The following is a 24,950-nucleotide window of genomic DNA, read 5'->3' on the forward strand; positions in this document are numbered from 1 at the left end:
GGCTAAGGTAACGATGCCGCCTCCTCCCCCTCCTGCTGCACCGCTGGCTCCAGGTCCTTCTACCTCCCGTGACGTCTTGGAGCGCGCTCTTTCTGAGATGACCCAGCTGTGGGAAGACCTTTAGGGCGCCGACCCTCACCTGGTAGCTAGGTGCCTGGAGCTGGTCTCTGGCTGGCTTCATTCTGATGTGTCCGTTCGGGCGGCGCTGAGCCAGGCCGCTGCGACCTCCGAGAAGGAGAAGCAGGCCCCTGCCCAGGCAGCGGCCGCTCGTGAGGCGGCACTGAAGGATGTCGAGGATGCCCAGAATCGCTGCCAGGTGCTGGAGGCCGAGCTGAAGACCCTGTGCACCGAGCGTGCGGAAGAAGCCCGCAGCCGCAAGGTGGAGGAGGAGAAGATGAAGGCCTGGTAGGATGCCATCAAGGGTCGCGACGCCGAGCTGGAGGAGTTGGCGAAAGCGCAGGCCGCGGAACGCAGTCGGCTGAAGAAGCTGGAGCAGAAGGTGGAGGTGCGGGCTGATCTTGACGCCATGGCGAAGGTCCTGGCTGAGGACTGCGAGGCCTTCAAGCTACTCAAGGTGAGGGCTCGGAAGGCGCTGCAGTCGCTCTACGAGAAGGGCTTGGAGGAGCCGTTGGCCACCAGCAACAAGGGCCCCGCCCAGCTGCTTCCTTATCTGGTTGATGCGCTTGAGGACGACGTGAGCGGTATCGGCCCCATGGCAGAGGGGGAAGCCCGCATTCTTTCCTCGGCCGCGCTGACGCGCGTCCTTAGCCACCTCCATCTTCGCGACCCCGCCGCCCGCCTTGACGAGCTGCTGGAGCCTGTGGACGACGAGCACTGCGTAGCCGCCGCAGCAGCCGTGAAGGGCTAGGTGGAGGCCCTGCTGGAGAAGTTCTGCTCCTTCGCTCCCGTGCCTTCGACCGGTGGTGCTACTGATCCTGCCACTCCGGCAGGCGGTGCAGGTGAAGGCAACGCCACCAAGGAAGGAGAATCCCTTACGTGCGACGGCGGTGTCCAAGGATGACTTGCTTGCGGCTCTATTCCTGTTTGAATTCCTGCAATATGTACCGTGCCTCGTGGAGGCGTTTAAACTTCCGTTTGGTATTGGGGAACAACATGTTTTGTAATATTTGATTTGAGATTTTGCGATTTCCTTCCCATTTTCTCTACGTTCTACGTCGGCAGAGCCCGACCCCGCACATACCTCAGCCGCCATTGGGTCGTCTGGATCACCAGGACGAGACCAAGAAGTGAGGGGCTACGTGGCCAGTTAGCCTCCTGAGTCGCGATGCTCAGGAGTCCCCCTTGACGTTCAAACAGCTTACAGAAAGGAGATGCAGCGGTCGGTCAAGTGTTCTACGTCAGCAGGGCCCGACCCCGTGCATACCTCAACCGCCATTGGGTCGTGCGGATCACCAGGACGAGACCAAGAAGTAAGGGGCTACGTGGCCAGTTAGGCTCCTGAGTCGAGATGCTCAGGAGTCCCCCTTGATGCTCAAACGACCTTCGTACCTTTGCTCTCGCCGAGGCTCAGCTCGGGAGGGGCGCGCGACGACCGGGTCTGGGGGACCTAGCTGGGCGGCTTACGCTTGGGCGTGACCCGAGCGCAGCCCCCATGTCCAGCCCCCTCGCGCGACTCTCCCAAGGGGAGGTGTTGCGATGAGGCCAGACACTGAGCTCAAGGGCTCCCTGAGGTTGATACGGCCGTGAGGCCGCCCTCAGTTGTTTATCACCAGCACGGAGCATGGCGCTTCCACACTTGCACGGGCATAGCCGCTCCTCGGAAGTGTCGACGGCCAGCGCGGAGCATGGAGCTTCCACTGGTACGTGGGAGGGGACACCCTACTGCGGAGAGCCCCCGGGGCGTGTACAGCCCCGCCCTGACACGTGGCTTGCACGGCAGGGCTAGACGAGGTGTGTCTGGGCACTCGTGAGCCAGCGCGGGACTCACGAGGCCCTACCTCAAGGCGGGTTGTGCCTGGTCCTGGTTCTTGGTGGCTGTGGTGGTCCTGCGAGATGGTTAGACAACCTGCGCCAAACGAATCTCCTGAGGCTATCGCATGAGAAGCCAAGCACCAACGACCCCAGGAGGTGACGTGAATGAGGCCAGCCACCAGACAGAGCTCAGCCGTTGGATTTATCGATGCTGCAGGGACAGGCCCGAGCACAGACGCCGTGCCTAGCCTCCTTATGCGAAGGATACTGAAGAAAGACACTCGGCACGCGGCTCTCATGGCGGGTGACAATCAAGCAGGTGATAACCATAGATAGATTACGCATGGAAAGCGAACTAGCTCAGATAAATGCAAGAACGATACATGCCACTTGGCTGGACCTGAGTGGCTTGGGAGTGATGCGGCCCGAGGGGCACTCCCAGCAGAGTAAGCTAAAGACATAAAAGGATACTTGCCGCAGGGACAGACCCACACGGTCTGGGAAAGATGCAGCGCGAGGGGCGCTCCTAGCTAAATAAACTTGGAAAATGTCACCTGGTTCTATTGTCGAAGGGATGTTGAGGTAGCTGAAGACGCGTGGTGAAGGGGCTGCTCCTCACGAGCCTCCGGGACCCTGAGCCTTGCTAGGCTTTGGGGGTCCAGGCAGTTCCCTGAGGACCGTCTCGATCTCTGTCAGGACTGCGTGATGCCTGGCTTCCTGAGCCGCCAGGATGCTCTGCAGGTTGCACTGGAGGGCGGACGCCACGCTCGGCAGGCCAAACGGCATGCGAACATAGCTGTGAGGTGGGCCCTCGTAGCGTCCCACGCGCGAAGGCGAGAAGAGCTCCTGAGATGCGGCCCTGTTGAGCCCTAGGACGTCGATGCAGACGCACATCGCGCCATCCTCACCTGGATGGGGAGCCGCGCCAGGTGAGCGGCGGTCGCCGCGCATGGCTCTTGCATCCTGCAGTTACTGAGTGGTTTTGGCAACAAACTCCTGAGCGCCGGGCGCTCCTCGTCCGGTATCCTCCTGAGGGAACCGTGCTGTGAAGCACGCCTCCACGTGGTGCCCGAGCGCCTCCCTCGTGATGTTGGCAAGGTCGGAGGCCCTCCAGAAGAGAGCCCCCGAGCCCTGCCTGAGGAGGGCGCTAGGCGCGCCTTCCTATGCGATGGAGGGAGGCGCCCCAGGCGCATGCGCCGATCCAGACGTGGCTCCACTTGCGGCGCCGCTCTCATGAGGCCCTATGTTGAGTAGTTGCTTCTTCTTATTTGGGATGACCTCAGGAGGGTACTGTGCTGCATTGCTGTCGGGGTCTTCGATTGATGTTGCTTGGAAGGCGCGCTCGAGGGAGCATACCGCATCTCTTTCTTCACAGGGGACTGTGATGATGCCGCCGCTCCCTGGCATCTTGAGGACGTTGTAGCCGTGGTGCGTCACTGCCATGAACTTGGCCAGGGCCGGGTACCCGAGGATGGCGTTGTACGGCAGACGGATGTCGGCGACGTCGAAGTCGATGAGCTCGGTGCGGTAGTTGTCGCGCTGTCCGAATGTGACAGGGAGGCGGACCTGCCCTATCGGGGTGGTGGAGCCGTCGGCTACTCCTGAGAAAGGCTTGGTAGGATGGAGCTAATCGTATGGCAATTGTAGGCTGTTGAACGTCTCGACGGACAGGACGTTAAGCCCTGCGTCGTCGTCAATCAGTGTCTTGGTGACTTGCTGTGACACCCAAAATTTTATTTGGCTTTTTCAAAACTTTTATTTTATTTGAGGAGGGTATTTAAAATTTTCTTCTAAAGAACCCACCCTCTCAAAAACTTTCTTTATGGCAAGAGTTTTATTTGGATTCACCGAAGACTTGGTTTCTTGGTCTTGGAGGTTTGCCCTTTTTATTTTGACTCAAAACCAAATGCTTTTCACTTAGGAAAATTTCTTTTGAAAAATCCTTTAAATAGCCCTAGGGCATTTTGAGTGATCTTCTCCCCTTTTCAAAAATTCCCCTTGCCATGACCTAAGTGGAAATCCACTCCCATAAACCTTTCCCCACCTTTGGATCATGATGTACCTCAAATACAGCAAGTTGAACCTCTCCATATATTTATTTTCCTTTTATTTCTCATCAAAAACAATTTCTGCCTTCTATCTTGATCCTTGGAGGTTTTCAAAGGAGCTACCCTTTCTGCCTTGAATTTTGCCTCCAAACCAATTCCCCTAGCTAGTCCTTTGAACCCTCAACTAGGATCCATGAAGATCCACTGGTCTCCAGTTCAAATATTTCAAACTATACTTGCTGCAAGTTTGGACCAGATTTGCCAAATTTGATGAAATTCATTCAAATCCTTCTCCTAAAAATCTGAGAAAAATCAGGCAGCCTCTGGGTGCATTGAGAGGTCACCTCACCAAATCCCAGCTCCAGGAAAAAATTTCTTCATGCCAAATCATTTCGTCGAACACCTACTGGACACTGTTGCTGTCATGTTCAGTTAAGTTCAGAGAACAGTTTCAGTACACTGTCGTTTTCTTCAGTGTTCGTTGTCCATCTCGCCGGTGTCGCTGTGGCGCCTTGCTCCCCGTCCCCTCCTCCTTGTCCTCTGCACCGCACGAGCGCCTGGAAGGTTGCGGGCGTCGGCGACGAGCAGGAGGAGGTGCGCAGCCCCGTGACCGACGGCAGCGGCGGCTTTACGGCCACCAGAGAGAGGCGCAGCGCAGACGGCGCCGTCCAGTGCCGCCCAAGCCACCGGAGGCCGCCGCGTGGCCATCCACTCCCCAGTGCGCGCTGCCACCCTCGTCGTGAACCGCTAGGCGCGGAGCACGCTCTCTGTCGCTGCCGTGCCCGTACGGCCGCCCCGTCGAGGACCGGCGCCATTACGCCAAGCCCGACCAGGATTAGCGGGGGAACGACACCAGTACACCTCCCTGATGCTGTCTGGCCACTTAAGCTCCCTGCCAAGCCATTGCCTCACCATAATTGCTCGCCGGAGCGATCCCATTCACGGCCAACCCCTCGAACCGCCTATAAATAGAGGCCCCGAGCTCCAACCCGAACCCACACCACCTCTGCACACCTCCAACACCACGCCTAGCCACTGGAGAGCCCCGAGGGAGCCTTCTTCCCCAACTCCGGCCGCCGCGACCCGCCACGGGATCCAGCTCGATTCTCTCTCGTGCGTGCACCTCCACCCCTCAACTCTTGCCAGTAGCTTCCTTATGCATCCACTCTCCTGACCCGCGCTTCAATTCGGAGTTTGCAGCACCCACCGGAGTTCTCCACCATCGCCCGAGCCGCCGTCCGCCGGAGAAAGTGTCGCCGTCGACGTGGTGCTCTCCGACGACCAAGTCCACCACCCACCGACGCGGAAGGACGCACTGAACCTCTTGGTACACTCCGATCTCCCTGACTCGCCGTGGTTCGACGCCGGCGACCACCGCAGCCTTCGGGCGCCGGCGAGGATTTAAACCTGACATGTGGGACCCCCACGTCAGCCTCTCTTCTTTCTCTCCCCGAAGCGTTTTCTGTTGGCGCCTTCGGGCAAGTACGTTTTCTCTTTGGGCTGGCGCGTTTCCCTCCGAACCGTTTTCTGTTTTCTCAGTTAAGTCCCTGGTTCTTTTCTATTTCATCACAGATTAGTCCCTGGACTAAAACCCTTATAACTTTTTAATAAAAAGGTGATTTTTGAGTGATTCTTTTTCTGACAGTCTTATATTTTTGTCTAGTTTTTTATAGTATTTATTTGGAAAATTTTTGGGACAACTTTTATGCACGCGATGATTTTCACGTTAGTATACGTTTTCGCTATACCGTAGGTTCCGGAAGAGGTGACGGAGCCGCGAACTTCGCCGAGCTAGACTCCGACTTCTCCGAACCAGGCAAGCATGTTTGAACCTTTGATATGACGGGTGTTTTGCATGTTTGCTTGAATGGGTTGTGCATGGCATATGAGCATCGGTGAGTATCTCGTTGCATGTAAGGCAACTATCCGTGTGTTCCGAAGTTACTGTGATCTCTGATGAGAGATGGCCTAGTCATGTGGTGACATGAAAGGCAGTAAGGTGGTATTGTTGTAGCATGCCAGCCTTACGATGTCCGATAAACTCCGACGGTAACGTGGACTGAGTCACGTTATCGTTCTTCCCCTTTCCGTGCCGCCACATGTTTTCTGCCAAGAATACGGTTTAGTAAGTTGGTAACCTCTTTCCGTGTACACACCAAATAGAGGGGCCGGGATGAGGGTTCCATGGCCCTGGATTAAAGCCAGTCATCCGGTCAGGGGGCATGGGTGTTTCCGGTTGGGACCGAGAGGGGGGCACCCCTTAGAGCGCGCGTATATAAATTTGATCCCATGCTACGCGAGGTTGTAGCCTCCCCGTCTCAAGGTTTTTCTTGAACGTTGCCGAGGGTGATTCCTGGCTTCGGAATGTTGAATGGGTGTGTACTGGTTAGATGTGTTTCTTCCAAAACACCGTAAACGGAACTAGTCCCCGTGACTACTGAAATCCGTTGGCTGTGGTTAAAGTACAAACTCTGCAGAGTCAAATCCTTCCGAGTCATCGTATCCATGGTCAAGGATCGTGACCAGTGTATCCATATCTATGTCATAATCCTCGTGGTATTGTCCCCGGTGAACAAACTTGAGTGGTAAACTTGGTTGAACGTTATTCCTGTGGATGGACTAACCCCTGTTGTTATCTCATACCTGATTATCCCTTGATATGATTTAAATTCTTGAGCTACTGAGATATTAAGTTATGAAGCCCTTTATGTGATGTCGCTTCAGACGTCCGACTGTGGCACTCTTGTTATTTACTTTTGATATAAGCCCTTTATGTGATGTCGCTTCAGACGTCCGACTGTGGCACTCTTGTTATTTACTTTTGATATAAGCCCTTTATGTGATGTCGCTTCAGACGTCCGACTGTGGCACTCTTGTTATTTACTTTGATATAAGCCCTTTATGTGATGTCGCTCAGACGTCCGACTGTGGCACTCTTGTTATTTACTTTTGATATAAGCCCTTTATGTGATGTCGCTCAGACGTCCGACTGTGGCACGCACTGTCTTTTATATTCTATTATAAGCCCTTTATGTGGTGTCGCCTTGACGCCCGACTGCGGCATTGTTATTCTTGTATTTTCCTCTCGAGGAGTCATTCAGACACTCGTTTGGCCCTCAGTATTTACTTTGGGATTTCGGGAGGACTACCGCCCGACTTCTCTTTTATTTCCCACGCATCATTATCCTCTGTCTGAGTGCACTTGTTAATCTGTTCATATGCATCATGTTTACATTTGTTATATCTTATGTCCGAACTGTCTTGCGAGTACTTTCATAGTACTCACCTGGCTTGTTGATTTGGCCAGATGTTGACGAAGGCGATCTCATGGATGAAGAGTTTGATAGTGAGTCCGACGCCTAGAGGAATCCCAGTCAGTCCCGTGCGATCCTGGATATTGGTCACTTGTATCATATACGCTTCCGCCACCCGCAATAAGTCTCCTCGAGCCTCACTCCGACGCTCGAAGAGCTGTTAGTTTTCAGGAGTCATATCACCCACTTCGCTGTGATATATCCACCACCGCTTTTATTGTGAGTTAGTAGTTATGCCACCCTATCCGCCTTTATGTATTATTGGCGTGCTTGTAATAAATTGTTGAGCAGTCTCCGCTCAACTTTGTATTATATTCAGTACTCCTGGTATTTTCTTCTGTGATCAAGATTTTGTCTACCAGTAAGAAGGAATTCTTCTCTACTGGTCCGTAAAAGGGATCGGTCTCTCAATAAATATTTTTATTGGAAAACCGGTCGTGACAAGCTTGGTATCAGAGCCAGGCTGACTGTAGGAAGCCACTAGGTGCGATCGCTAATCGGTTATTAGCGTCTTTTGTGCTTTTTCAGCATTTTGCAAATGTAGCTATTTTCTGTTGGTCATCATAAATTTATGACATGACTACTCAGAATTTTGCCTACTTTTGTAGATGGCTGGCAGCAACTGCGAGACTCGGGTGTTCACTAACGTGCCCGAGGGGTTTGTCAAACTCCTCGTCTCCATCACCAAGCTCGCAATCGGGCCAGCGACTCGTCCGGAGTTCACGCTTTATCAGCACAAGCTCAGCGACGACGTGTCTATGCACCAGGCCGTGGTGCAATTCAAGGGAGGACGTTCTGCGTCTCGCCACTTCCGTTTTGTGGGAAGGGCCATGCCTACGGAGAGGCATGCCATGCAGATGGCTGCCCGTGAGGCGATAGCTCGCCTTCGGGACATTCTTCCTATGATGAAGACTCGTCGCTACCGCTACCTCCCATGCCATGTGCCATATACTTGTCACTATGCATTCGCCTGCCATAGGGGAGAGCGAGATGAAGCCATCGAGATGGTTGTGGAGTATCTCAAGGCTCTGGAGGAGTCTTTCGACAACCTCGTGGACGATCTTGTGGCTGCCCGGATGGACTTAGTTCGGGGCGGTCCTGCCAGCAGGAAGGAGCTTCTCCACATGGCACTGCCTCTGACATTCGTCTCATCCTCAGCATCTTATGCACCGGCCATTTTGGCCACTGCTCGCCGTCTTCCTACCACTGAGGAGTTCGACCGGGTCATCGCTCCTACTCCAGTCAGAGCTGCACCGCCTGCCGCACCCGCACTGCCACCTGTCGCTCCCGCACCATCACCGCAGCGCAGTGCTACGCGCCTGGAGCCTACTAGGGAGGAGGTGGAGGTTGAATCTCCTGCACCACTGAGTCTTGCCCTCGGCAAGGGAATGGACATCGTCACCATCTCCGACTGAGTGCACCGAGTAGCCGCGCGTTATGTCTGCATGTATGTTGTGTTTTATGTGCTTATGCTTGTAGTAGTTGTGTACGCTGCTTTCCGGAGAGCTATGCTAGTCTTAATAACATGTCAGGAATGTGTACGCACATCCTGAGTGCTGTATCGTATGTTTGCGTTTCGCGTGTAAGATACGTGCTAAGCAGCTCTTCCCCGTGCGAAATCGTTTTTGTTTTCTTGAAAAATCTTGAGGTCTTTTAAATTTTTGCCTTTGCAAGATTTTCCGTGTGCCATACAGTTCTTCTCATGAGTTTTGCTAAATAATACCCCAGAGTGGAAAATGTCTCGTCCGTGGATTCGTTCCATGCCCAATCAACCAGAAGAAGTTTATGGAACACAGACCAGCAACAACTTCACTCAAGGACAGTCTAGTCAACAGGACAGCGAGGCAGCCTTATCTCAAGTATGCCGCCTCTTCGAACAAAGCCAGCAACAGCACCAAGAGATGATGAATCACGTCATCAATATGGGAAACCACCGTGAGCCCTATCAACCACACTCCAAGTTGTCTGAGTTACAGAAGACTCGCCCTCCAACATTTGCTCACACTGATAGGCCACTTGAAGCCGATGATTGGCTTCGTGACATCGAAAGGAAAGCTGATTATTGCTCAGTGTTCAGATCATGAGAAGGTGCTTTATGCACCTCACTACCTCACTGGAGCAGTTGCAGCATGGTGGGAAAACTTCCTACACATGCATCCCAGTGAACACAACATCACCTGGGAAGAGTTTAAGGAAGGCTTTCGTGGGGCACACATCCCCAGGAGCATCATAAAAATCAAGAAGAGAGAATTTGATGACCTCAAGCAAAGAGGCATGTCAGTGACAGAATACAACGGTCAGTTTACCCAGCTATCTCGTTACGCCTACGACGAGCACATGACAGAGAACAAGAGGATGGAAAAATTCTTGGACGGCCTGGCACCGGCACTAAGATGCCAACTGGTTGTGCACACTTTCCCGGATTTTAAAACTCTGGTTGACAAGGCCATTACCTTGGAGAATGAGCGCCGTAGTCTGGAGGATATCCGTAAGCGAAAGAGGGACAAGACGACTCTTGCTCGCAACAACCGAAGCAAGACTGAGTTTCCGAGGGCAGAAGCAAGGAAATCCACAACTACTGATCTAAGGCCAACCAGACAGTTTCATTCCAGGGACAAGGACTTCACGTACCGTCCAGGGGTCACATGCTATGCTTGTGGTGAAGAAGGGCACTATGCTAAACAGTGCCCAAAACCGAGGAACTCGGCCCCCAAGCCGAACAATGGTGGGAACAATCCAGCCCCCAAGCGCAACAATTTCAACCCCAACAACAATCACAGGAAGGGTCACCTGAACCATGTGACCAGGGAAGAAGCGCAGAACGCCCCAGACATCGTGCTCGGTACGTTCCCTGTCAACACAGTACCTGCCACGGTTTTGTTTGATTCTGGAGCTTCCCATTCGTTCGTTTCGAAGAATTTTGTTTTGCAACATGGTTTTCCGATACTTCCCTTGGAAAAATCTATGATCATCAAGTCCCCCGGAAATAAGCAGATCGCTCAGAGTTACTGCCAAGGAGTGACCATTGAGTTCGAAGGACTAAAGTTCCAAGCTAATCTCATCGTGTTGGAAAATAAAGGACTGGATGTCATTCTAGGGATGGACTGGTTGACCACCAACAAAGGTTTTATTGACTGTTTCAATCGGACTGTGATTCTCACTCATCATCACGGCAAGACAATAAAGGTTACAGCTCAAGAAAGACCACGGTCACGGCAACCAAAATTGAACAAAGTGGACATTTCAGAACTGAGAAAAGTTCCAGTGGTGTGCGAGTTTCCAGACGTATTTCCTGAAGAACTACCAGGCATGCCACCAGACCGAGAGATAGAATTCAGCATTGAACTAGCACCTGGCACCGCTCCCATCTATAAGAAACCTTATAGGATGGCACCCTCAGAATTGGTAGAGTTGAAGAAGCAGATAAAGGAGTTATTAGACAAAGGATTTATTCGAGCCAACTCCTCACCATGGGGTTCACTAGTGTTGTTCGCCAAGAAAAAGGATGGGACACTGAGATTGTGTATAGACTATCGAGCTCTCAATATGGTCACCATCAAAAACAAATATCCGATGCCACGGATAAATGATTTGTTTGACCAGCTCGCTCAAGCCAGGGTGTTCTCAAAAATTGATTTGAGATCGGGATACCATCAATTGAAAGTACGGACATAATATATCCCTAAGACAACATTCACTTCCAGATATGGATTATATGAGTTCACAGTAATGCCATTTGGACTAACGAACGCCCCCGCATATTTCATCCACCTCATGAACAAAGTGTTTATGAAATTTATGGACAAATTCGTTGTGGTGTTCATTGACGATATTCTGGTATATCAAGGACACCAGAAGAGCATGCTGAGCATCTCAGAATTGTTTTGGGAGAATTAAGGAAACATCAGTTGTACGTCAAATTAAGCGAGTGTGAATTTTGGCTAAGGCAAGTTGGTTTCCTAGGCCACATATTAACCCAAGAAGGCCTGGCCGTAGACCCAGAAAAAGTCAAAGCCATACTTGACTGGAAGCCACCAGCCAACGTGACAGATGTGCGGAGTTTCCTTGGAATGGCCGGATATTACAGAAGATTTATTGAAGGATTCTCCACTGTGGCAAAACCAATGACACAGTTGCTCAAGAAAGACAAGAAGTTTGTATGGACGGAAGCATGCGAGGAAAGCTTCCAAGAACTCAAGAAGAAACTAACAACCGCACCGGTCTTAACTGTGCCAGACATACATAAGAGTTTTGAAGTATATTGTGACGCATCCCGGAAGGGCCTCGGATGTGTGCTGATGCAGGATGGCAAAGTTGTCGCGTATGCTTCCAGGCAACTAAGGAAGCATGAGGAAAATTATCCAACTCATGACTTGGAGCTAGCAGCGGTCATCCATGCACTCAAGGAGTGGAGGCACTTTCTGTTGGGAAATCATTGTGAAATATATACGGACCATAAGAGCCTTAAATATATTTTCACACAGCCAGAGCTAAATTTACGCCAACGACGCTGGTTGGAATTGGTCAAGGACTATGATGTCGGCATTCACTACCATCCAGGGAAAGCAAATGTAGTGGTAGATGCCCTTAGTCGGAACCCCAGCCCGGGCAACGACAGCCCACAAAACTTGAGGCCTGAGTTTCAGCAGGAGTTCGCTGGACTCAACATGGTGTTAGTTTCGGAGAGCACCATATCGAATCTGGAGATACATCCCACCCTAATGGAACAAATTAAGAAGGCTCAGCAAGGGCACCCCAGCATCGAAGGAATAAAGAGGAAAATGAGCCTTGGCAAAGGCTTCAGAGTTCGTCACAGACAGTGAAGGAATATTATGGTACGGGGACAGACTTTGCGTACCTAACATTGAAGAACTCAAGCAACAAATCCTAACCGAGAGCCACACCGCTCCACACTCGATCCACCCTGGAGGAACCAAAATGTACAAAGACATTCAGGAAAGATTTGGTGGCACGGTATGAAAAGGGATATAGCCGCATTCATTGCTTGTTGCGATTCATGTCAGCGCATTAAAGCCGAGCATCAGAAGCCAGCAGGGCTACTCCAGCCAAACAGGATACCTGAGTGGAAATGGGATGAAATTGGAATGGACTTCATCGTCGGACTACCTCGATCGCAACGCGGAAATGACGCCATATGGGTCATCACAGATAGGCTAACTAAGGTAGCACATTTCATTCCCGTGAAGACGACCTACTCCATACAAAGGCTAGCCAAGCTTTATCTCTCACGTATAGTTTGCTTGCATGGAGTCCCAAAGACGATAATATCCGACCGAGGTACTCAATTTGTCTCTAAATTCTGGGATCACTTACAACAAGCTCTGGGCACGCAACTAGCTTTCAGTACAGCGTACCACCCTCAGACTGATGGGCAAACGGAACGCGTAAACCAAATCTTAGAGGACATGCTGAGAGCCTGTGTGCTCACCTATGGATCCAGTTGGGAAGAAAGTTTGCCGTATGCCGAGTTTGCTTACAACAACAGTTACCAAGCCAGCTTACAAATGGCACCCTTTGAAGCATTATACGGATGGAGGTGTCGTACCCCACTGAATTGGTCAGAAACAGGTGACAGTCGTATCTTCGGCCCAGACATGCTCAAGGAGGCCGAGGAGAAAGTTAAGCAGATCAGGGACAGACTCAAGACAGCACAAAGCCGACAAAAGAGCTACTACGATCAAAAACATCGTGAGGTCAGCTTTGAACCCGGTGATTCCGTATACCTACGAGTGTCTCCTATGAGGGGCCTGCAACGGTTCAAAATTAAAGGGAAGCTAGCCCCGAGATTTATTGGACCATTCTGCATAGTTGCACGAAGAGGCACGGTAGCCTACAAACTAGACCTACCCAAGGAGCTGTCAGACGTCCATGACGTGTTCCACGTCTCACAATTGAGAAAATGTGTAAGTAACCCGGAGAAGCATGTATCCCATGAAGTCATTGATGTGCAACCAGACCTCACCTACAGAGAGCGGCCAGTAAAGATTTTGGAAGAGTCTGAAAGAAGGACCCATCAGAAGACAACAAATTTTTTCAAAGTTCAGTGGAGCAACCACACTGAGGATGAAGCTACATGGGAAAGGGATGAATTTCTCCAGGCAGAGTATCCATATCTATTTGAGGATCAACTGAAATCTCGAGGACGAGATTTTTCCTAAGGGGGTAGGTGTTGTGACACCCAAAATTTTATTTGGCTTTTTCAAAACTTTTATTTTATTTGAGGAGGGTATTTAAAATTTTCTTCTAAAGAACCCACCCTCTCAAAAACTTTCTTTATGGCAAGAGTTTTATTTGGATTCACAAAAGACTTGATTTTTGGTCTTGGAGGTTTGCCCTTTTTATTTGGACTCAAAACCAAATGCTTTTCACTTGGAAAATTTCTTTTGAAAATCCTTTAAATAGCCCTATGGCATTTTGAGTGATCTTCTCCCCTTTTCAAAAATTCCCTCTTGCCATGACCTAAGTGGAAATCCACTCCCATAAACCTTTCCCCACCTTTGGATCATGATGTACCTCAAATACAGCAAGTTGAACCTCTCCATATATTTTTTCCCATTTATTTCTTATCAAAAACAATTTCTGCCTTCTATCTTGATCCTTGGAGGTTTTCAAAGGAGCTACCCTTTCTGCTTTGAATTTTGCCCTCCAAACCAATTCCCCTAGCTAGTCCTTTGAACCCTCAACCAGGATCCATGAAGATCCACTGGTCTCCAGTTCAAATATTTCAAACTATACTTGCTGCAAGTTTGGACCAGATTTGCCAAATTTGATGAAATTCATTCTAATTCCTTCTCCTAAAAATCTGAGAAAAATCAGGCAGCCTCTGGGTGCATTGAGAGGTCACCTCACCAAATCCCAGCTCCAGGAAAAATTTTCTTCATGCCAAATCATTTCGTCGAACACCTACTGGACACTGTTGCTGTCATGTTCAGTTAAGTTCAGAGAACAGTTTCAGTACACTGTTGTTTTCTTCAGTGTTCGTTGTCCATCTCGCTAGTGTCGCTGTGGCGCCTTACTCCCAGTCCCCTCCTCCTTGTCCTCTGCACCGCACGAGCGCCTGGAAGGTTGCGGACGTCGGCGACGAGCAGGAGGAGGTGCGCCGCCCCGTGACCGACGGCAGCGGCGGCTTTGCGGCCACCAGAGAGAGGCGCAGCGCCGACGGCGCCGTCCAGCGCCGCCCAAGCCACCGGAGGCCGCCGCGTGGCCATCCACTCCCCAGTGCACGCTGCCACCATCGTCGTGAACCGCTAGGCGCAGAGCGCGCTCTCTGCCGCCGCCGTGCCCGTACGGCCGCCCCGTCGAGGACCGGCGCCATTACGCCAAGCCCGACCAGGATTAGCGGGGAAACGGCACCAGTACACCTCCCTGATGCTGCCTGGCCACTTAAGCTCCCTGCCAAGCCATTGCCTTGCCGTAATTGCTCGCCGGAGCGATCCCGTTCACGGCCACCCCCTCGAACCGCCTATAAATAGAGGCCCCGAGCTCCAACCCGAACCCACACCACCTCTGCACACCTCCAACACCACGCCTAGCCACTGGAAGAGCCCCGAGGGAGCCTTCTTCCCCAACTCCGGCCGCCGCGACCCGCCACGGGATCCAGCTCGATTCGCTCTCGTGCGTGCACCTCCACCCCTCAACTCTTGCCAGTAGCTTCCTTATGCATACACTCTCCTGACCCGCGCTTCAATTCGGAGTTTGCAGCACCCACCGGAGTTCTCCACCATCGCCCGAGCCGCCGTCCGCCGGAGAAAGTGTCGCCATCGACGTGGTGCTCCTCGACGACCCAGTCCACCACCCACCGACGCGGAAGGACGCACTGAACCTCTTGGTACACTCCGATCTCCCTGACTCGCCATGGTTCGACGCCGGCGACCACCGCAGCCTTCGGGCGCCGGCGAGATTTTAAACGTGACATGTGGGACCCCCACGTCAGCCTCTCTTCTTTCTCTCCCTCGAAACGTTTTATGTTGGCGCCTTCGGGCAAGTACGTTTTCTCTTTGGGCTGACGCCTTTCCCTCGGAACCGTTTTCGGTTTTCTCAGTTAAGTCCCTGGTTCTTTTCTGTTTCATCACAGATTAGTTCCTGGACTAAAACCCTTATAACTTTTTAATAAACGGTGATTTTTGAGTGATTCTTTTTCTGACAGTCTTATATTTTTGTCTAGTTTTTTATAGTATTTATTTGGAAATTTTTTGGGAAAACTTTTATGCACGCGATGATTTTCACGTTAGTATACGTTTTCGCTATACCGTAGGTTCCGGAAGAGGTGAGGGAACCGCGAACTTCGCCGAGTTAGACTCCGACTTCTCCAAACCAGGCAAGCATGTTCGGACCTTTGATATGATAGGTGTTTTGCATGTTTGTTTGAATGGGTTGTGCATGGCATATGAGCATCAGTGAGTATCTCGTTGCATGTGAGGCAACTATCCGTGAGTTCCGAAGTTACTGTGATCTCTGATGAGAGATGGCCTAGTCATGTGGTGACATGAAAGGCAGTAAGGTGGTATTGTTGTAGCATGCTAGCCTTACGATGTCTGATAAACTCCGACGTTAACGTGGACTGAGTCACGTTATCGTTCTTCCCCTTTCCGTGCCGCCACATGTTTTCTGCCAAGAATACGGTTTAGTAAGTTGGTAACCTATTTCCATGTACACACCAAATAGAGGGGCTGGGATGAGGGTTCCATGGCCCTGGATTAAAGCCAGTCATCCGGTCAGGGGGCATGGGTGTTTCCGGTTGGGACCAAGAGGGGGGCACCCCTTAGAGCGCGCGTATATAAATTTGATCCCATGCTATGCGAGGTTGTAGCCTCCCCGTCTCAAGGTTTTTCTTGAACGTTGCCGAGGGTGATTCCTGGCTTCGGAATGTTGAATGGGTGTGTACTGGTTAGATGTGTTTCTTCCAAAACACCGTAAACGGAACTAGTCCCCGTGACTACTGAAATCCGTTGGCTGTGGTTAAAGTACAAACTCTGCAGAGTCAAATCCTTCTGAGTCATCGTATCCATGGTCAAGGATCGTGACCAGTGTATCCATATCTATGTCATATCCTCGTGACTAACCCCTGTTGTTATCTCTTACCTGATTATCCCCTTGATATGATTTAAATTCTTGAGCTACTGAGATATTAAGTTATGAAGCCCTTTATGTGATGTCGCTTCAGACATCCGACTGTGGCACTCTTGTTATTTACTTTTGATATAAGCCCTTTATGTGATGTCGCTTCAGACGTCCGACTGTGGCACTCTTGTTATTTACTTTTGATATAAGCCCTTTATGTGATGTCGCTTCAGACGTCCGACTGTGGCACTCTTGTTATTTACTCTTGATATAAGCCCTTTATGTGATGTCGCTTCAGACGTCCGACTGTGGCACTCTTGTTATTTACTTTTGATATAAGCCCTTTATGTGATGTCGCTCAGACGTCCGACTGTGGCACGCACTGTCTTTTATATTCTACTATAAGCCCTTTATGTGGTGTCGCCTTGACGCCCGACTGCGGCATTGTTATTCTTGTATTTTCCTCTCGAGGAGTCATTCAGACACTCGTTTGGCCCTCAGTATTTACTTTGGGATTTCGGGAGGACTACCGCCCGACTTCTCTTTTATTTCCCACGCATCATTATTCCTCTGTCTGAGTGCACTTGTTAATCTGTTCATATGCATCATGTTTACATTTGTTATATCTTATGTCCGAACTGTCTTGCGAGTACTTTCATAGTACTCACCTGGCTTGTTGATTTGGCCAGATGTTGACGAAGGCGATCTCATGGATGAAGAGTTTGATAGTGAGTCCGACGCCTAGAGGAATCCCAGTCAGTCCCGTGCGATCCTGGATATTGGTCACTTGTATCATATACGCTTCCGCCACCCACAATAAGTCTCCTCGAGCCTCACTCCGACGCTCGAAGAGCTGTTAGTTCTCAGGAGTCATATCACCCACTTCGCTGTGATATATCCACCACCGCTTTTGTCGTGAGTTAGTAGTTATGCCACCCTATCCGCCGTTATGTTTTATCGGCGCGCTTGTAATAAATTGTTGGGCAGTCTCCGCTCAACCTTGTATTATATTCAGTACTCCTGGTATTTTTCTTCTGTGATCAAGATTTTGTCTACCAGTGAGAAGGGTTCTTATCTACTGGTCCGTAAAAGGGATCGATTTCTCAATAAATATTTTTATTGGAAAATCCGGTCGTGACACTTGCACGTTGCTGATGACGGGTGAGCAAAGCATTAGAAGGGCGCCGGTGGTGGCCGCGCACTTGAGATGATCTGCTGAACTGAAGGTGATGGCCCACTTGGACCACCTAAGTCGGCGTGTGGCCTCGAGCCTGGGGAGGACTGTGTTCACCTCGTGAGCAAATTGCTTGAAGATACGCTGAGAGGCTGGGGCCTGAGCTTCGCCCAAGATGCAGGCGATAGCACGCGGCTCCTGGAAGCCCACAGCCCCCTCGTCCTGATGGCGGTCATCGTTCCTTCTTGGCGGTGGCGGCAACGGTGGAAGTCCAGCATTGCCATGAGGGCAGTCCTCGCGAGACTGACCCTCCATGCGCCCTCACGAGGCTGGTCCTGCCAGCGATCTTCGCGAGGCCTGTCGCGCCACTCCTGGCGAGGGCCACGATCATCCCAGCATCCTCCGCCACATCCTCTTCCTCGGCCGTAGCCCCGGTCACCGAGGCGCCCGTCCCAAATGGCCCTCAGCTCTTGACAGTCATTAGTGTTGTGGCTGTGGACATTGTGGAAGGTGCAGAACGGACGGTTTCTCTTAGACGACTCGGGAACTTCCCGGCCGCGCTTTGTCTCTAGCTCCACTGCAAGCACGGCCACTCCCTTGTGCTTCACGTCCTTGGCCTTGGCCTTCTTCTCCTCAGGGTCGGCAGTCGGGAGCTCATGGAGGGAAAGGCGCTCTTCCTCAGCTCTTGTGCACTTGGTCACCAGGTTGAACAGCTCCAAGGTCGTGCACAGCTCCTCGTGGATGGCGAGCTCCTCCTTCATCTTCACGTCGCGGATGCCATCAGAAAACGCGGAGATGATGGCCTTGTCCATCACCTTGGGGATCTTGAGGCAAACGTTGTTGAAGCACTGGATGTACCGGAGGGCGGTCGCGAGTGCCCTGGAAGTTGGCGACCAAGCGGTCGCGCATCTCGTTCCAGGAGGAGATGGAGCCTGGGGGCAGGTTCAGGAGCCACGAACGAGTGCCATCCTTGAGAACCATGCGGAACCCGTTCGCCATGACTTTTTCGTCGCCGTTGGCCGCCTCGATGCTTAGCTCGTAGAGCGGCAGGAACTCCGCGGGGTCGGGGGTGCCGTTGTAGCGAGGAGGTAGGTCTGGCTTGAACTTGCCTGGCCACGCGACGCTACGCAGCTCAGGTGTGAAGGCGCGGCAGCCTGCGGTGGCCACCAGGACCCTTTGCTGATGTGGAGCCTTCCCTTGATGTCCGCGCACCGCCACCGCAGGCGGTGCACGGTCTTGTCGTAGTGGTGCTGGGAGCGCGGGAGTGTTCTCTTGCGGATGAGGAACTTCTTGGCAGCTACCTTCTTCTCGCGCAGGCGCCCAGCGTGGTGGGTCACGCCGGGGGGGCGCACGCCTTGGCGCCAGGATGCCGTCTTGGTGCAGAGGCGGTGGAGGCGCTCCGTGCGCCACGTCGCCCGTAGTTGGCGGAGGGCGAGGCAACGAGAGATGGCGCAGGGGAGCCCCCTGCGGCTCTAATGAGCTCGGCGATGTGGTCCAGCCAGTCCTCGTAGAGGTCATCGACGAGGCGGTAGTGCAGGAGCTCGCGTGCCATGAGCAGCGTGGCCTGCGCGTCCATGGGAGCGTTAGAAGCGTGAGACGACGAGCCGGCCGGAGTCAGCGACGGAGTGGTGGTGCGGCCGTCCCGCCGCACCGAGGGGTGCAGCGAGAATGCTTGCTTCTCGTTTCCTGCCGGGCCGGTGGCGGCGTTGGCGGTAGGTAACGGAGAACGACGGGGAGGTCCGCTGACAAGAGCGGTCTGAGCGACTCGAGCGGCGAGGGCGGCCCGATGCTCAGCGCAGGCTCGACGAGCGTCCGCCATGGAGACGATGAAGCGACGGGACGCGGATCCACGGAAGGAAAGCTTCGGGGCAGCCCCACCTGGCGTGCCAAATGTCGGATTTCGGGTTCCGGCAAAACCCTCGAGGTTCGAACACTTGGGTGCGCACGAAGATCTCCCCCTACCTGATCACGCCCTTAGCCTCACTACGATCTCAAAGCCTAGCTCGACGAACCCGCAATATAAGAGACACGAGATTTATACTAGTTTGGGCCAGCGTTGTGGTGTAATACCCTACTCCAGTGTGGTGTGGTGGATTGCCTCTTGGGCTGAGGATGAATAGTACAAGGGGAAGAACAGGCTGCTGAGGAGAGGTGTTCTTGTGCTTGGTGAACTTGTGTGGGTGAGGATGGATCTGGTCCAAGGTGATATGAGTTGCCTCCTACTATGGTGGCTAGTCCTATTTATAGAGGCCCTGGTCCTCTCCCCAAATATTGAGCGGGAAGGGAGCCAACAACGGCCAAATTCGAAGGGAGACGGCTAGTACAAGCTATCCTGACTAAAGGTGGTCTTCGCCTGCCAAAGGCTCTGGTAGTGACGCTGTCTTGGGCTCCACTATGACCTCCGTCCTGCCGTCCTGCTGGTCTTGGTCTCGTTGCACCGATATGGAAACCTTTGCCTGATGCCTCGGGACTCCTCGCCTGCGCTTGCCCCTTTAGCACCAAAGAGGAAACTTGGACACTTTGCGCTGGTGCCCGCCTGGCGCCTGCCTGGCCTTGGTCGTCACGGCTGACGTCGTAGGAACCTCGTGAGGTTCCCTTGCCTTGATCTCTCTGCCCCTCGCGAGCCTGCCTGGTAAGGCCGCTCCCGAGGAGGTCTTGTGTCGTCCGCCTCGCGGGGCTTGGCCCCTCGTGAGGGTCTTGAGTGTTTGCTGGTGAAGATGGGCTGTACAGGGCCACTGGCCGCAGGCAGGCATGTCTGGGGACCCCCATTCCCAGGACGCCGACAGTTTACCCTGGCGGTTCATATGGCGTTATCACCGTAGAACGCCATCCGGATGAAGGGGCACAAGATATGCGGGCGCGAGCTCCCTCCTTCCTGTCCGTCCACCTCGTCAGCAGTCGAGTTGTTTCAGCTGGCATCATTGGTGTCGACAATTACCATGTGACGCTCGGTTCAGCATTTTCCCCACCATGGTAATCCTAAGCAGAATGCTGGTATGAGTCCATCGATTGATGCCCCGGCAAGCACACTTCAGCGAGGCTGCCTGTACTGGCACAACCCATGCGACGGAAGCCGCTGCACTGACTCGAGGGGGGAAGCAAAAAGGAAGGAGATCGGAGAAGCCCGACGCCATGCCCCTATGCCTGCCAGCTACAAGAAATACATGCCAACCATTGTCGGGAGCAAGGGAATCACCCAATTGCCTTCTACCTCTCCAGGCGCTATGGACGCGTCGAACGCGCGCGGCCCGGTAGGCGAAAAAGAAGCTCAAAACAAAAGCTAAGTCCACGTTATCGCTTCTATTTGATGTGTTTCAGATTTCTGCAGTCGTTTATCCCTCGACTCCAGCGAGTGTTCATATCGTGAAAGCCCTCATGCGATAGAACCTTGGCTAGTTTCTTTGGTCGCTCCATCGTCCTGTCCAGAGCCATGCTCGCGGGACGAGAGGCTGCGCCGAGAGCTACCTAGGAAAAACCTGACGTGATGCATCCACGCCAAGATGACTGTTAAGGGCCAGCCCCTTACGACAATCACGGCAATATGATATCGGCAGGCATCCAGAGCATACATAGGAATTGATCATACGAACACGAGCATATAGAGTTAAAAGGGATAAACACGCATTTAAATATCCAGCTAGAAGTATCAACCTCACACAAACACTAGGGATAAAGCGACCTAACACAAAGTATGCGTTATGTTCTGTTACAGGACCAGAAGGAATAGCTTAAACACAGAGAACCCTATCGGCAAGGGGAACGGCATTCTTCTCAGCGGCAGCAACGTCAGTGCCCGCTGGCGGCTTCTTGAAGCCGTCACCAAGGTCGAGCTCTGGGTGGCGAAAGGCGATGTTGCTCAAGACCATGAAGAGGGTGTCGCGAGCGAGCCTCCACGGCTCGGTCGCGAAACACTCGGCCCTCCCCTATTCCTGCACCTTCAACCTGTCAACCAACTCGTCGAAGAAGATCGCCAACTTAACACTCAGGACCTCATACTCGTTGGCTGAGTAGACTGGGCCATCCATGCCCATCGTTGCTGCTTGGGCCCCAAGACGTTCAGCAACATCAATAAGGCTCTTGATCTAGAGGTTGCTCATGTCGACCCGATTCTTCAGCCTGTCCTCCGCGTCTTGCCGAAGGAGCTTGGCGTTTTCCAAATCATTAGACAGTAGCTGCTGCCGGGATTCAAGGGACTCTACCAACTGCTCCAGCGAGCCGATCCTTGCCTTCATATCATAGATGTTGCTGTTGGCGGTCTCGAGGCTTTGCGTCTTGGAGGAGAGCTGCGATTGCACATCAGCCAGGTGAAGCTCTGCTTGTCGTGCCTCTTCTTTGAGTACCTCCACCTCCTTGGCACTCCCGGCAAGGTCTTCATTCAGTTTGGCCACCTGCCGGTCGAGCTTAGCCTTAGCAGAGGATGCGGCATCCAGATCATCAACAAGTTTGTTCAGCTGGGCAGCATGATCAGTGGCGAGGGTGTCTAGAGCAGACCCATGCTCGTCCTTCAGTTCTTTGGTGCGTCGCTGCACCAAGGTCTCCAAACTTTCATCCCTGGCGCGGAGGGTGGCTTCAAGATTCCCCTCCCGAAGGGAGATCTCTCACTCCCTGGCATCCAAAGAATCTTTGTGATCCGCCAGGTGCCCCTCCCGAGCCACGACATCTTCCCTCATCATCTGGAGGGTCTCTTGCTGCCTCATGAGCACCTTGAACAGCTTGTCATGCCATTCACGCAGCTCCAGGCACTTGTCCTTCAGCTTCTGATCCACTTTACTGGCGCATTCACGCCACTCCATGAGCTCCTGCCACTTCTGGTTGTGACGGGTCTGCATCTCCTTCAAGCCCACCGCCCTAGACTCGATGAAAGACAAATCCTTGGTGATGGCGGCTGAGTCATCGACCTCCCCACCTCCTAAATGCTGCGGTGCCAGAAGGCGCTGAAGCTCTTCATCAAGCTCTATGTCTGTCAAGGACGGCCCGGGGGCTCCGATATCAGGCAATAAATGGCGCCACGGCTAGCGTGTTCGAGGAAGATGGCAAGGCATCCACGGCCTCCCCAGAAGAAGGGAGTGGACCCATGGTTTGAAGAGGAATCTTCGCCTCGATAACCACTTCCTCCACCGGGGCGCTTTCCAGAGAATGTTCCATCACTGCCAAGGAACCTTATGTTCCTCCAGCAGTGAGATCCTGCCCCTCAGTAGCCGCGACCTTCGCAGCTTCATCTTCGGCGGACCTCCCTATGTCCGCCACCACCTCCAACAAATCTGGTTCGTCGGCCTGGGAGTCTGCAGATGGAAGGGGCCAGTGAACAAACGAAGGGATGGAAGTCTCGAAGCAAACAAAGAATCCAGTGGGGGCAGCCAGAGTATGAAAGAAAAGAGAAGTTAAGCAAGATACCTAGAGAAGTCTGCCGGGCAGGAGTCTCTATTTCCCATCGTTGCCGGGTCGCAAGCTTCATCCTCTGCCGGGGTAGACTCGGCAGCCTCCTGTGCCGTCTCTGCCGCAGAAGATTCCATAACGACATCTTCGGCTTGAGCGGCAGGGGAGACATGCTCCTGAAAAAGTGGTCCGCCCTACGTTACCTCGCCCTTTCCTCCGCGTGGAGGGGCGGAAAGGCTGTCTCCATCACCTCCCGTAGGCGGGGTCAAGTCTCCGCTCCCTAGCCGGGGGGCTGAGTTGGGGGATCGACACGGGATCTTCTGCATCCCTACCCACCGAAGCCGAGCCCTCTACGCCTTCAGCGACCCGAGGCGCCGGAGCCTGTTCCGGGAATGATGGACGAGGGTCTCTGTCACCTCTTCCACTTCCCTGCCGGCAACAACAAGAACAAGAGGTTAGTCGGCGAAAGCATTCAAATTTGCTTCAAAAGATATCTACCATGAAAAAAAATCCTCCTTACTCTTCTGCGAGGAGCATGGAGGTCAAGTTGAACTCCGAGGGGGGAGGGGACTCCCGCCCTCTCTTTTGAGATAGAAGGGTGGAGCTCCCTGGCAGCTTGGGCGCCTGCCGTGACATCAAGAGCTCCGGGGAAGGTGAGCTCTGCGAAGAGCTCGAGCCGGAGCGAGGGCTGGACTCCTCCTCCGAGGTCACCGGCCATTTGGCGGAAGGTGCCTTAGCTTGAGCGAGGCAAGGAGATTGGAGACACGCCACCTCGGCCTTGGTAGCCTTGGTGGAGATGTTCTTCACCTTCTTGGTGGGTGGCGCCGGCTTGGAGGTCGTTGTTCCCCGGGCCGTGGCACGCCTACGAGTACGCTGGTCTGGGTCTGGTGCGGGGGCTTGCGGTCCTGCCGCAAGCAATTCCTCTTCAGGGCCTGCTGCACTGCTCCCCTCCCTCACCGCTTCCTCTCCTTCCTGGAGCTCCTTTGCTACCATGGCTAGAGCGTCCAGCCCGGTGAAGTTGTCCCCGACAAGCTCTTCTCCGGCAGTATCTTCTGTGGCTTGCGCCTCGCTGCCGCCCTGGGAATAGCTCCCGTTCCTAGCCTTCCCTTTGCCCTTCCCGACCTTGGTGGCCTTCTCCATTTCTGCGCGGGGGTAACCTTGTCCTCCACGACTCTCTTTAGAATATACGCAACCTCCACAGTTGAGGTGCATTTGTACATTCCATCTTTGACCCTGGTGGCCTTCTCCACCAAGGTGCTCGACCACTAGAGTTCTTCGTCAATAGAAGGAAGCCGCCAAGTGCCCGATACTCCGTCGGCGTTGCAATCCGGCATCCATTTCAGTATTTGATCCCGAGCAGAGTTGACCTTCAGGGGAACGACGATTGCCGGGAGCTTGAACATCTCGAAACGACCAAACAGTTGGTCGCACAACCAAGCATGACCATAAACTGACAAGTTATTTGCCAGCCCCTACACCAGTCTCATGCTATCCGCGGCACCACCGTACAGCCAGCAGGCCTATCCCTTTCCTGCAACGGCGAGATGCGGTGGAGGAGGAAATATGCCCCCACATGTTCGATGGTTAACCCGGCAGGCGCCAGGCGGATAATCCTCTTAATTCCCGGGGGCAACCTATCATCAGAAAGGCCCTTGGCGCTCCAATCCTTGCCACACTCGACACACTCCTGCCGCACTTCGCAAAACTCGGGGGCTTCTTTGTCCTGGATCCAACACCAATCCCCTCTCCATTCGTCCCATCTCTCGTGTTGGTAACCCAAAAGATAATTCTTCTTCAACCTAGGTATCCAGCTGATGATCCCGGAGCGGTTAACCTTTCTCTCCACCCGCGGGACGAAGTAGTGTCAGAATAGATCCACATTGGGCTTCACCCCGAGGAAGTTCTCACACAAATGCGCGAAGATGGCCATAGTTGCCATTGCATTTGGCGTGAAGTCAAGGAGGTGAAATCCATTGATGTTCATGATTGCCTCAAAGAACTCAGAGAAAGGAGGGCACAGACCGC

The sequence above is a fragment of the Triticum aestivum genome, chromosome 6D (assembly GCF_018294505.1).
Source record: "Triticum aestivum cultivar Chinese Spring chromosome 6D, IWGSC CS RefSeq v2.1, whole genome shotgun sequence".
NCBI classification, from domain to species: domain Eukaryota; kingdom Viridiplantae; phylum Streptophyta; class Magnoliopsida; order Poales; family Poaceae; genus Triticum; species Triticum aestivum.